We start from the raw sequence: 12,923 nt of genomic DNA on the forward strand, positions 1-12,923 counted from the left end.
TTTCAATATTAAACTGTAAATGCTACAAGGAACGTGACACGTTTTGTAAGATATTTGAACTCACCCAGGAAATGTAAAGCTGGCTCCATTGACGCTTTTCCTCGATTTTGTAGACGCGTACGCTGAAGTGTGTGTATGTATATATATACCCAAAAATAAAAACGAACCACATTACGAAGAGGCAGACTGACTGACGAAAACAATATTGATGGTATGTGGATTTCGTAAAATGTGGAATTTCACACATACACATACTCAAGCAAAAGCATTCACACATGAGAGAAAGAGAGAGAGAAGGTCTTAGGCATTCTCAGCTCACTGAAGATTTTGGGGGCAGTGTATATTTATATTTATATACATATATTTGTTAAGTTTTTGCTAAAGCTTATAAATAATTACATATTTTCACTGATATATATATATATATAAATGTATAACAATCATAATAACTGTATTGATATACTAAGTACGAATAAGAAACTGAAGAAACTGGAGAAAACTTAACCATTTCCTAATCAGCGACTTTTGCCAAGAGGGTTCAGAGGGTTTAACGGTCCTTCTAATCATCGGGGAAGTCACAGACCGCATAACAACAATAGACCCTGTATACCACGGTGTTGCCCATAATATTAGAATGGAGCGGGACACCTACTGTTTTCTATTGACAGTAGACCCATACATTCATATAGTGATGAGCCATTCCTATCCTCAAGTGACGGCGGCCAGAGATAAAATAAAATAAAACTGAACAGTTCCTGTCGTCTGGTGACATCGAAGCACACAGTAACACGATGCTGGTGTCAACAAACCTACTTCAATGCCAATTGTACAAGAATACAATTATATCTAGTACATAATACAATGATGTATAGTGCCTAATACTTGACAGTACACAACTGTGTTTCTGTAAGGTCACTGAGATGTCCCTCTAACGATGACATCGACTAACGATGAATTTCCTCAAATATTTCCGTTGGTTAAGTTTAATGTTGTTCATTGTTGGTACCGTTAGTTCTTAGGTACTATCAGCTCATGGAAGGTTCCGGGGCCAGTATATGTATGTAAGTGATTACACATTTTCACTGAAGTTTTGCTAGTTAAAATTACTTACCACTCTAATTAGTGCGAGGCCCCATAAAAAAAACTATATTAATATGTAGGCTTAATTATTGGCTTGATCAAAGATCGGTTTTCTTGCAATGAAAAGGTCGCTGGGCTAGATGAAAAGGAAAACTCGTGGCAGAAACTTATAAACTTTTTGATATGTAAGACAAGCATCCTTGTCTAAATGTCCTTCTCAATCGGACATACATGGACAAACATTGGACTAAGTTTTGAGCCCAGGTTGATACTCATTTTTATCTACACTCGTGGGTGACATTGGAGGGGGAGGGAGATAATAGAAATATCGTATTTATACCTATATGTTGAGACATTTCAAGGATTTCAATGTAGATATTTTTGTTTATGATTACAGAAAGAAAATACGGTGAAGAAATACTGGTTCTTACTTCTAATCACACAAATTTTCAAATGTCCTGACTATCCTCCCATATTATATTTCCAAATACAGTTCCTAAATGGAATATACGGCAGTATGGAGATGTGACCCTGTGATGTTGAGGTATTGTATCCGATGAAGACCACAGTTAAGGTTGCTCTCAAAGTGCCAAAGGGTTAAAGCCCCCAGCCTGCACCAAAATCCTGTCCAACTTGGCAAAATGTTAGGCAATGTATTGAAAAACAATACAAACTGTGGACTTAGCATGTTGGCAAAAGTTCCATTATCTCGAAACGTTCTGCCCACGACGATTACTTTCCTGTCAGCTCTCACAGCATTTTTCTCATCAGTGAAACTTTAGTTTGCGGCCCTTTGGCTTTTATGTAGTTGGAATAGCTTTTAGAGAAACTTCAGTAGTGAGAGTCTTATCCATTATTTAGTTTCTTTAATATCTTTTAGGTTACTAAGAAACTTTCCGTCAGCTTCGTTCATGTTGACTGTTCCATGTAAACTTAACTTTCTGTCTTCTCTCTCTCTCACCTGTATTAACTAACAAATTCTCACAATAACAATATCGCACAAAAATAACTCTATTTCCTGCTCTTACGGCCTGAGCGTTTTCTACATAACCATAGCAGAACTTGCGATATTTTTTTAAAATACTTTACTGAGAAATATTTACTATTCTATAAAAGGAGATTTGTATTTAAAGTGGCATTCGTTCTCATTACATGCCTTAAAATGTATTTCATCCCTCATGCCACCATTGTGCTATATGTATTGCTTTATTAACACGCGGATTTTCCTCTTTCTCAGAAATCTATCATCTTACCTCACTTTAAAAATACTCGGGTTTTATAGTTTGTTTCTTTTTGAACATCATTGATTAAGGATCATGTTCATGTTTATTAAACTTCAACGCCATAGGTAAATCCCATAACCTTCAAGCACTTTAAAAAAAAAATAGTGCGACAGTATTTTCATGATCCATGCTGTGGGGAAGAAGGGAAGGGAGAAAAAAGCGAAGGTTTCAGTCTCGATTTCATTGTCAACCATCCGTGTGCATTACTGCGGGGCCACTCAACATCAACGAGAAAAGGGAGGCAACGGGGTGACACGGGGATCGATGCGGTAATGACAGAAGCATGGCCACAAAATCACCTATTAATCACCTACCCGCTGGCGACAAGGTCGGGTGGCAGAGTTAAGGGCAGTTATCCGTTTAAGCGGCCGTTGACAGTTCAGTATTGTTTGTCGCGGAACAAAGCTGTTTTATACTGGATTAATTTGTATTACATGTCCAGCAGTTTTGAGGGCTAGTTTCTTGTTTCAGATTGTTTACAGTGAGATGAATACATTTCTAGTTATACACGAGCTTTTGTTCTCTTAACAGGATATGGCAGTGTGTGTGTATATATATATGTGTATATTTATTCCACGCTCAGGTTTTTAAAAAAAAAGACAGGGAAGTTCTGTATTTAAAAAAACAGTGGGCAGAGAGCAAAAAAAAAAAAAAAAAAATTAAAAAAAAATAAAAATAAATAAAATAATAAAGTCAACAAATAAAAACCATTCATGGTAAATGTGACTACTTCCTTTAATCTTTCGTGGAGTCGAACCATATAAAAATTATTAAAGAGATAGAATAATTTACATCCAGGTGCAAAAAAAAAAAAAAAAAAAAAAGAAAAGAAAAGAAAAAAAAAAAGGACTGATAGGGAACTGCAATATATTTAGCATTTTGCTAGAATAAAAATGTTAAAATATAACAAAATATGTAATTTTGCTTTCCTTTTTGTTGTCTCCTTTATGCTTTTTTAAAATTTTGTTCTTGGACTGATATATTTTCCTTGCTCCTTTTTTTTTCTCTCTCTTCTTGCTCCCTCACTTCAGTCTGGCCTTGTCTTTGCATGACATGTCTCAGGTGGAAAAAATATATTCAACAATTACAATTTTTTTTAAATGTTTACATTACCTACTGGGCCAACTTTAATTCCTATCAGTGAAGCTATTTCACATTGACATATTGGTCAACAGAACAATTTCCAAACGTCAACCCGCAGGAAACGTAAACTTCTCGTAATTATTATGCGTGAATGTGGGTTTTCCCCAGTGTCCATCACTTGAGGAACTATGATCAAAAACAAATATTTCCAGATAAAACAGCTTTGTTAAGAATGTAGCAAGAACGATAAACATTGTTTTAGAGAAATACCAGTGTCATTTTATGTTGAGTTATTGTTGATGTCTCCCTCTCCCCCTATTTCCAGCCTCCCACATTACCTCCATCTTAACTCCAACATTTGCAGTCTTACACTCTAATCGGAAACATTTATAGGTGAAGGGGGAAAAATGTGAGAGCAACACACAGAGGCGGGCATCCCTGCGTATCAAAGATGAGGGAAGCAACAGGACAGGTGTGACACCTGCACGTCTCACGTATTTAGCTCCAGGTCAAGATGGCTGAAGACATTTTATGACACACACACATACAATGTCAGTCAAAAAACGCCGAAAGCTCCGAAAATATCCACAGGACTCCGTGAACTGCTGATTTACCTGACAGGTTAAGCTTTCGTGTGAGAGTGACATTGGGCATGTGTGTGATCAGGACTGAATACATTTATACGGGCGTAAATCGTGTGTACATCTTGTGTACGTGTCTATGTGTATATGCACATGTGTACGTGCACGTGTACATTCGTTCCAAAAGTATTATTTATATCTGACGTCAACAATCGGACACTGACGTCAGCGATATAAATAAATCAGACGCTGCCTTACATTTAACAGGTAAGAAGATTCAGGTGTCCTCACACCTGCACGGAACCCGATGAGATCTTTATTTTTTTATAAGGTCACGTTCCGACTACTACTTCACGAGAACCAGAAATGTCGACATAGTCGTCATCGCTGTTCACATTCGTCATCGTATCCTCTTCCAGTTTGTCATCCACCAGGTGTGACACCGGCTACAGACATTATCACCGACGGCAATAACATATGTGGGATAGAAAAAAATTCAGACACAGATTCAAACATACTCAACTCACTCACTCACTCCGTGTGACCTGACTGTGACAGTATCAAGTCTGTTTAACTCCCAAAGGACCACCGCCGAGCGAGAAAGTAGAAATGATATAATAAATTTGACAGCCGTCGACAACTCTTGCTATCTTTGTTTCTCTCTCTCACACACTTTTTAATTTATATCAAAGTTTTTTTTTTCTCATTTTCATATCTGCTCCAGTCATTGAAAAAAAGGGATCACTTCATTGTTCGATGATGTGTGACAAACGTTTAGGCGCAACACTAGCAGCCTGTTTGATGAGTCGTGACCAGCGCCGTAATCACCGCCACATTAACTCATGAACATTGGAAGATAAACTAAGTGTGAAGTCATTAAAACTCCACTCAGTGCCACAGAGAGCTGTTTGTTGTACACCGATATAAGTGAAGAGTGCAAACAGTTTCAGCTGACTAGTTTTTATCTTAACGGCTCATTTCCATCAGTGATCATCAACAACGGCCAAAACACATTCTACCTCCATCAAAAAAAAAAAAAAAATACAAATAAACTTACTGTTAAAGTATTCATGTTTGAATAACAGTTTCCCTAAAGTTTAATTTTTCAGTTATTCTGTCCATCAATTCTTGTAAAATCTCGGATTTTAATGTGAAAACATCAATATCTGACGACCATTTGTTGGTTTGAGTGGGAGAAAATAAAGTTACAATTGCTTTTCACCAACTTTCTTTTTGACAGCGAGGCAGCCAATCCCCGGAAAGCTGGGGAACCGGATGAAGTGGAGGTAAGCAGATGGTCAGGAAGAGGCGAGGACTGGAATGGTGCATCTTCGCAGTATGTCATGTGACAGCGACAAACATAAAAAGGAATACAGAGCATTAAAGCCGTTTACGAGAAAAACAAAGCATGGAATGAGTAGAATACGAACGCGCCGACCAGCCCGAGCATCTAGCTTTGCCCAAGGGACATCACTGGCCAGCCACAAAGCCCGAGTTGTACCCCCCAGACATCCCGCCCTGCGAAAGTAAACATCAGGACGAAAACCTTACGAAGACTCTTTCAAGGCAAATGGCCTCCTTTTTGTTCAGGGGCTAACCCCTTGATTTCAAATGTCAACTGTTGGATAGAAAATCCCTACAAAGTGCAGACCTGTAATGGAATATCGCTATCCCCAAATTATTCCCGATTTCCACCCGCTTCTATTAGTTCTCTTGATACACTTCCGGCTTCGATTGACCTTTTTTTCCTGTAGCGTGGAAACCTTGCCTTGATGCGGAAATGAAGGTTCCAGAAGCCTTTGCTGTCCTGCATGCAGCCTCTGGCAAGAGTTCGAAGGAAAACACGTTTACAGACAGTCTGAGCTCTTCCATCCCCATGTTTTCATCTCTTCCCATCCCAACACGTTTTTTAACCTTATTCTTATGCAAACGTGTAAACTGCTGAGAAAAACAGACCTGATGTAGGGTTGACATTCTTTTTCTTTAAAAAGTTTTGTGGATTTAGGGGGTGGGGTAGGGGTTGCTTTGTTTTTGTCAGAGTAGAAGTGTACACCATTTGCACAATGACATTTCTGATGTATTGCATCATTACGAACCATAAAATGGTAGGTGTAGTGCATTTATTTATTTTTGTTAAATTCCAAATAAGCTTACAATTTTTCATATTTTAAAAAAAGTGAGCAATATTTATCATGATATGAGCAATGGCAAACTTTACTTTGTCTCAGGGATAACGAGTAAAACCTACTTTAAAGTAAGTCTGTATTAAAATTTCATTTCTAAAATTTATTTGTTATGCTGATTTGTCATTTTTGCTTTATCGAAGTGGATTTTGTTACAGTTAAAATGAGGCTGCTAACTCATAATTCGGAATACATTCTGTTGGGATATAAAACAAAGGCAAACCTTATAAACGATAACAAGCGAAACCGGTTAGGATTTGTAGTCACTGAAGCTGTCCCGACTGGATGTGAAGAAAAGAAATGGCTACCTCCATCGCTAGAGACATTATTCCCCAGATCCAAGACGTTCAGCAACGAGCAAAAGACGAGGGAAGACGTCGATAACTCGGCAACGTAGTGGAGTGACGTAGCGAAGACAAGCGACGTCGACGAGAGACGATAATGAACTCGGCGAGCGTATTCAGTATATATTCAGTAGAGCAACTTTCTTCAGTCCAGTAACATACTGTACTTGAAATCCAGTAAATACTGTGGAGTGACGAGACAAGAAGCACGAAATTGTCCCAGGACTGAGCAGCGACTGCTTCAACAAAGTAGTTCTGGAGAGAAGCATATTCTACATACGCTAGCTTTGGGGATCCCGATCAGAAAAAAAGATTCTCTCACCCCACCAAGTCCCTCCCCACTTTTATTTTTTGGCGGACGCGTGGCAAGTGTCAGTGACACGACTGTTGGTCCTGCGGAGGTCACTGTCAGCTGTTCCAGAGACCATTACCGAGTTACCGCTTCGTCGCCTCTGTCACTCAAAGGACATGAAAATGAGACCGCGCTGGAAGGTGGCACTTTTATTCATTAGGCTTTTAATGCACGGCAAGTGAGCGAGAAACCTTGATGGCCAGCTTTCGCTGGGTTTATAGCGAATTCAGAGGAAGAGATGGTCGGCGGGACAATCGTTTAACGGCTTGTTTTATCTCCCTTTGCTGCTGATGTCTGGCTTCAGAGATGTGACCATCTGGGCAGCCAACGTACCCATATGCGGGGATAATGGAGAATATTCGGACCGCCAACCACACAGGACTGCAGCCACTTGTGTGCTTTATACACTGTCACGTGCATGCGCATGCTGCTGTAGTCCATAAAAATCTGTGGTAATCCTTGTTGCCCTCTTTCTGATCAGTTGAAAGGCTATCCATCTCACTTTTGTGGTTACTGTAGGAAAAAGTTGGAGAGAAAAAACCTCACCCTGTATAAAGACACCGTAAACGGAGCAGTTGCCCACACCAGAACCGCAGACAATGAGGAAACCACACCTCAACAGAAAAACGCGGGTGCGAAATTGTTTTCACATCAATGTGCTTTATCCATTAAAAGTTGCCAATTTCCTAAATCTCAGCGAACAGGTCTGTTCCGATCACAACGTTCAAGATTTTAAACATCGGTGTTTTTTTTACACCTGAGTGTTTGAAAATAAGTCGAAATTTCATTCCATGGATTGTCACATAAGTACCCTTGCTGATTGGGAAATTCTGTATTAACAAATGTTAGGAACTGTCGCCTTTCAGCAGTTTTCAGTGATTTCAGAAATTTGAATGCAGCTGAGCTTTACTGAAGAAAATCAGAACAAAATACTGACAAGATTTTTTTGTTTTATTTTGTGTTTAGTTTAGTGAAATCGGGTAGGCCTTGAAATGGCGATGAAAGCTAGACTAGAATGAATGCCAATGAAAATAAAAGCAGTGCTTCTAGCAGACTGGAACCTAGGAAATACTGATGTCCCCCATCGGAAATGATCTGCAGGTCTTGGCCTCCTTCCATTTCTATTGAAGACAACGACGTGTTTGGTGTGAACCAGGGTTGAAGGTCTGTCTAATGGCATGGTGAAAGATTGGCCATCGCCACGGAGGGCTACAGGGAGAGGGCGTTCCGTTTGAAATGTGGCATTTGCAAGCCAGAGGACATCAGGGATTGAGAAGAAGGTCCTCCTGAATAGAAGACTTCCACAGTATTAAAAAAAAGAAAAAAAGAAATTGGGGTCAGAATGCCGAGGCTAGGTATGCTCCCTTAGGAAGACACCTCGCAAAATGGTGACTTCCCCTGCTCCGCTGAAGTTGATGGTGTGTCAACATGGCCCGGTAAGTCATTGGTGCGAAAGGAAAACAAGGTTCAAAAGGGCATATTGTTCGCCGAGAGCCTAGCGCCCCCTGGAGAGACTGGAGCAACGTGGAGGAACATAAACCCTGCGTTTTGAGCCACTTTGTCAACAGAGTAGCGTACCCTCTGCCGCGCGGGCTGTCCTGGCGACGGAGATTGATGTGGTTCGGGATCTGGCTCTGCCCGACGCGGATTTGTCCACGCCGTTCTCTGCTTATGGGAAGGGCGCAAGCTTTGGCGGCTATCCCCCAGGATCCCCCACTGGGTGAGATCCATTGATAGCCCGTGGAGGGGACTTTCGCGTGAGTGGTTGCGCGATTAACTTCTACCCATCTTGCCGTACCCGTTTGAGGCGCTGCAATGAGGTCCTGTGTACACGTTGATCTTCAGACGAACACACCTCTCAACAGGTGAGAGAAGAAAGAAAAAAAGAGAATTTTTTATAAAGTTCAAAACTCGACACTGAAAGAAGAAGGGTGTAGGAAGGAAATAAAAATTATTTAAAGATCTGTTCGTTGATGACAAGTCCCTACCACCCCTACTGCTGATCGCAAGGCGCTAATGTAAACAGCGCCCCTGTGACCATTGTCATTACCTCCCAGGTCCCTCCTCGCCCGCCTAGCGTTTGATCTTTTCGTGTCACATGACTCCTGCTGGGTGCGAAAAGAATGAACCCTCTGAAAACTGGTCAACTCGTTCGGCTAAAGGTGCTCAAATCGCTTTTTTAAGCGCAGGCTATACAAATGCTCGCAGGCTCATGAATATTAATTCAAAAGACGGAGACTTGGCTACCGTTTGAAAGGTCGCTGGACGACACCACGAGTGCTGCTGCCGCCTGCGTGTTGACATCACATAGAAAGTTCCTTCCAAACTATTTAAAAGTCCATAACTATTGTTTCTAGTCGAGCCTCAATGTAGTTTCCTGATGTTAGTAGTAAGATGCTGATGTCCTTTGTGGTGTGAATGAAACAGCACAACTTACAACTGCATGGAGTCACGTGACAAGAGATTATTATCATTTTTTTCAGTATTCTGATGTAGTTATGTTGGCAAATTAAACCCAGGTAATTTGGGAATTTTAAACATTGTGCCAACGTTGCCAATATCTCCCAGTGTAATTTCTGGATATCAATTAACTAATTATGACAACATTAGTAATTTTAATAATACGTGACAACATCGAGTACTCGTCCTTCTCTCATGCGTACCTTCGCGATCACGAGTACGTTTACGTCTACATGTACTTTCACTCTCAGTCTTTACTTTGGTTTCTCGGTTGTTCTTGTTGCCTGTCGCTGACCACCAAGTTCAAGAAGTCCTCAAACTTAAACTATATACACAACCAAATTAGTCGTACTTTTATTTAACTAAAAAAGAAAGCTCACAATCCCATTAACAACAGCTTGTATACACTCGCTATTATGTAAAACATTATTTAAAGTTAGTGATGTGGTTTTGTGCAAAACTAATTTTAAAATTGATCAGCCATAACTATAGTTTAAGAGAATTAGCAGAAATATCCAGTGCTGCGCCAAAGTAACAGTCACAACTTTTTTTGCACACTGTAGGTGCTAGAATTAATTTACCACAGGAAAGGTAATTTAAAAAGCAGTTTCATCACCTGTATAACAACTTACTGTAATCCCACACTTATACCATTTTAGGAGCGGCTTAGTACTTCAGTCTCTGCTCGCAAGTTAGCCTGTAAGAGTACAAATCTGATGAAACTTAAAGCAAATATATAAAAATGTAAGGGACAGAAAGACATAGGTTCCGACAGTTCAAACAGAGGTGGCAAAGTAGGTTCAGGGAAGGAAAAGACTGTCATAACTGTTCACGAGAACCTTTTCTCTGATCGTTCAATTCTTAAATAAGTCCCCTGCACCATCATTCATACATATTGGACAATCATATTCGATGTATCAGCTATATGTACTAATAAATATAGTAAAAGAACCTAGATCACCGATCAACATGAAATAGTTCGTGAATGATCGTTTTTCTTAAAGTTATATTCTCTTGATTGCTGGGACGATGTTCAAACTGAGAAGGATTGCTCAGTTTAAAAAAGATGTCCCCGGAAAGCTTTCCAGATTTTGCAGTTACATCATTAACATTATCTCTTGGGAATCAGACTAGCATTACAATTTAAAAAACAAGCGATGACTGCCAAGGTAAGTCGATTAAAAAAACAGAGAGAGAGACTGGGTACAGAGAATAGAAGAGAGTGAGGAATGAAATACAACGTCCCAAGAAGAACTCATCTACAAAAGCCTACGATTAACTTACTCGAGAAAATACTTTAAAAAGAAAGAAAGAAACAAACAAGCAAAGAAAAAAGCAAGCAAGCAAAGAAACAAACAAACAAACAAACAAACAAACAAACAAACAAACAAACAAACAAACAAACAAACAAAGAAAACCCGAAGACTTAACTTAATCATCTTTATAACTTATATGCGATTTTGCTAATAATTATTATGCATGGCTGAGACTAATAAAGACGATCCTACGCCTCCATGTAAGACGAACATAATTGATGACTGTCGTCTGTCGATGAGTGTTCATCACTCATCGACCGAAGTCGTCGAGCCCAAGATCGTTGAAGAGCGCGCAAGCCTCATCCTCGATGGCGACCACCGCCAGATGTACACACCACGATCGCGGCAATGACTGCCAACGACCACCGTTCACAGCCCCATCAGTGTCCAACTGCCATCGCAAGAGGCAGTCGTCGCTGCCGTGGTGTCCAGACGACCAAACAGCGGAGTGGCTTTACGACCGCCGCGCCATGCATTGTGGGCTTTATGTGGAACAAGAGGCAGTGGGGCGAGAAACCTATGGAGGATGTGCGTTCTTGAAGGCAGTAAACTTGGTCACCACTGCTGATTATAGGGGTGGTAGGAGGGAACTTGCTGAGAGTCGATTTGTGAAAGGGAGGAGTGTAAAGAAGAGGTTAACTGATGGTTAAAAGGGTAGGGGTAGGGTGTGCAGCATAACAAGTGTGCGCACGTGTGATTGTACATGTGTACGCTGGCACACACGCACGCACGCAGTCACAAGAGTCCATACTGTCTGAAGCACAAGCAGAAGCATGAGAATTTAGAATTTTCATTAAAATGTATTCATCATTTTTTCATTTTTGAAAATACTTTTATAACTCTTTTAGATTTTCTGTTTGTTTCCTTTTTTTCTTTAATTTTTAAATACATTTACACACTAGAAGTTTAGAAACTATCGGCGTACGATCTGAGTTTATTTCCTTCCTGAAAGGTTATTTACTCAGCTATCAGAAGCTATCAGAACGAACCAAGCATCCTAAGATTCAGAGAGGTTCTTGCAGGCAGTTGTACCAGTCCATGATATGTTAGGAGAGAATCACAGAATAGTACCTACAGCAGAACTCTTTTTACATTTCATGTTCTCGCTTTTTAAAAAAACCTGAATATTCCCTGTTAGTCATTTGTCGCTATCATCAACTGATCATTCTTCTCGCTTTTCAGTTTCGCAACTAGAAATAAATGTTGAAAGGGCGACAAGGACAGGATATTCAGACGAACCTGCAACCTGGGATCATTGGACGTGGCACAAACAATTCTATCAACATCCAGAAAAATCTCACCTTTTCACAGACCCCACACCAAAAAAACCCCATACTAATAAAAATACAAGCACCAAAATCAAAACACCAAAACGAAACACAAGTTAAAACAAACAAAAAATATATATATTTTTTTTTTAAAAACCACAAAGAAAACGAAAAAAAAAAAGAAGAAAAGAAAGAAAGAACAAAACCACGACTAAAACAACTAACAAGTAAGTTTGGTAAGATACCCTTTTAGTCCTTTATCGACGCCAAAGAAGTTTTCGCGTCGACTGTTTTGCCTTTTTGTTTAAAGATTAAATCTCAATAGATTATGGTAATTTATCAATGGAAAAGATGATTCGGATTTCAGCAGTTTTATTTCTTAAATTAACATATTAATTACACTTCTCCAACGAATGAACATAGTTTGCAAAACATAATAAAGTCAATAATGCCTAAAAACTCCACAGAGGGCGCCAGGTGACAACAAATATTCAGCATGCAGCTCTGCTGCTCTGTCTGCTATTAAGTCGCACAGGAGCGCAGTGATTGGTCACTTCTGTATTACTGTCTTCCACATGTCCGTGTACTTTGTTCTTTGTTCTTTGTAAGTTTTTTTTTTCTTGAAGACACTAGCAGGAGTATCGTCACACGCCAGGAGACATAAAGCTGAGATTACATATCATCTGCTTGCAAGTCGCTCACAAGGGAGAGAACTGTCGCAAAACGGGGAGAGCACAGACAAGAAAGAGAATATTCAGCAAATACAGACTGCGCGCATGCGCAGGCATGTAAAGAAGGACGTTGTTTCCTCGTTGACTTGAAATGGCCGCCGTTACTTCCACTCACTGCGCAGGCGCAAGGGCGCACATCCGGTGGGCGACGTGACAGGGAGGCCCTGACACCATTACAGTTGCAGGGCGGAAAGCCAAGGGCGCTAATTCGATCCGGGTCCTTTCAACATGTCGGCCGCGTT

Source organism: Pomacea canaliculata, linkage group LG13 (assembly GCF_003073045.1).
Source record: "Pomacea canaliculata isolate SZHN2017 linkage group LG13, ASM307304v1, whole genome shotgun sequence".
In the NCBI taxonomy this organism is placed as follows: Eukaryota; Metazoa; Mollusca; class Gastropoda; order Architaenioglossa; family Ampullariidae; genus Pomacea; species Pomacea canaliculata.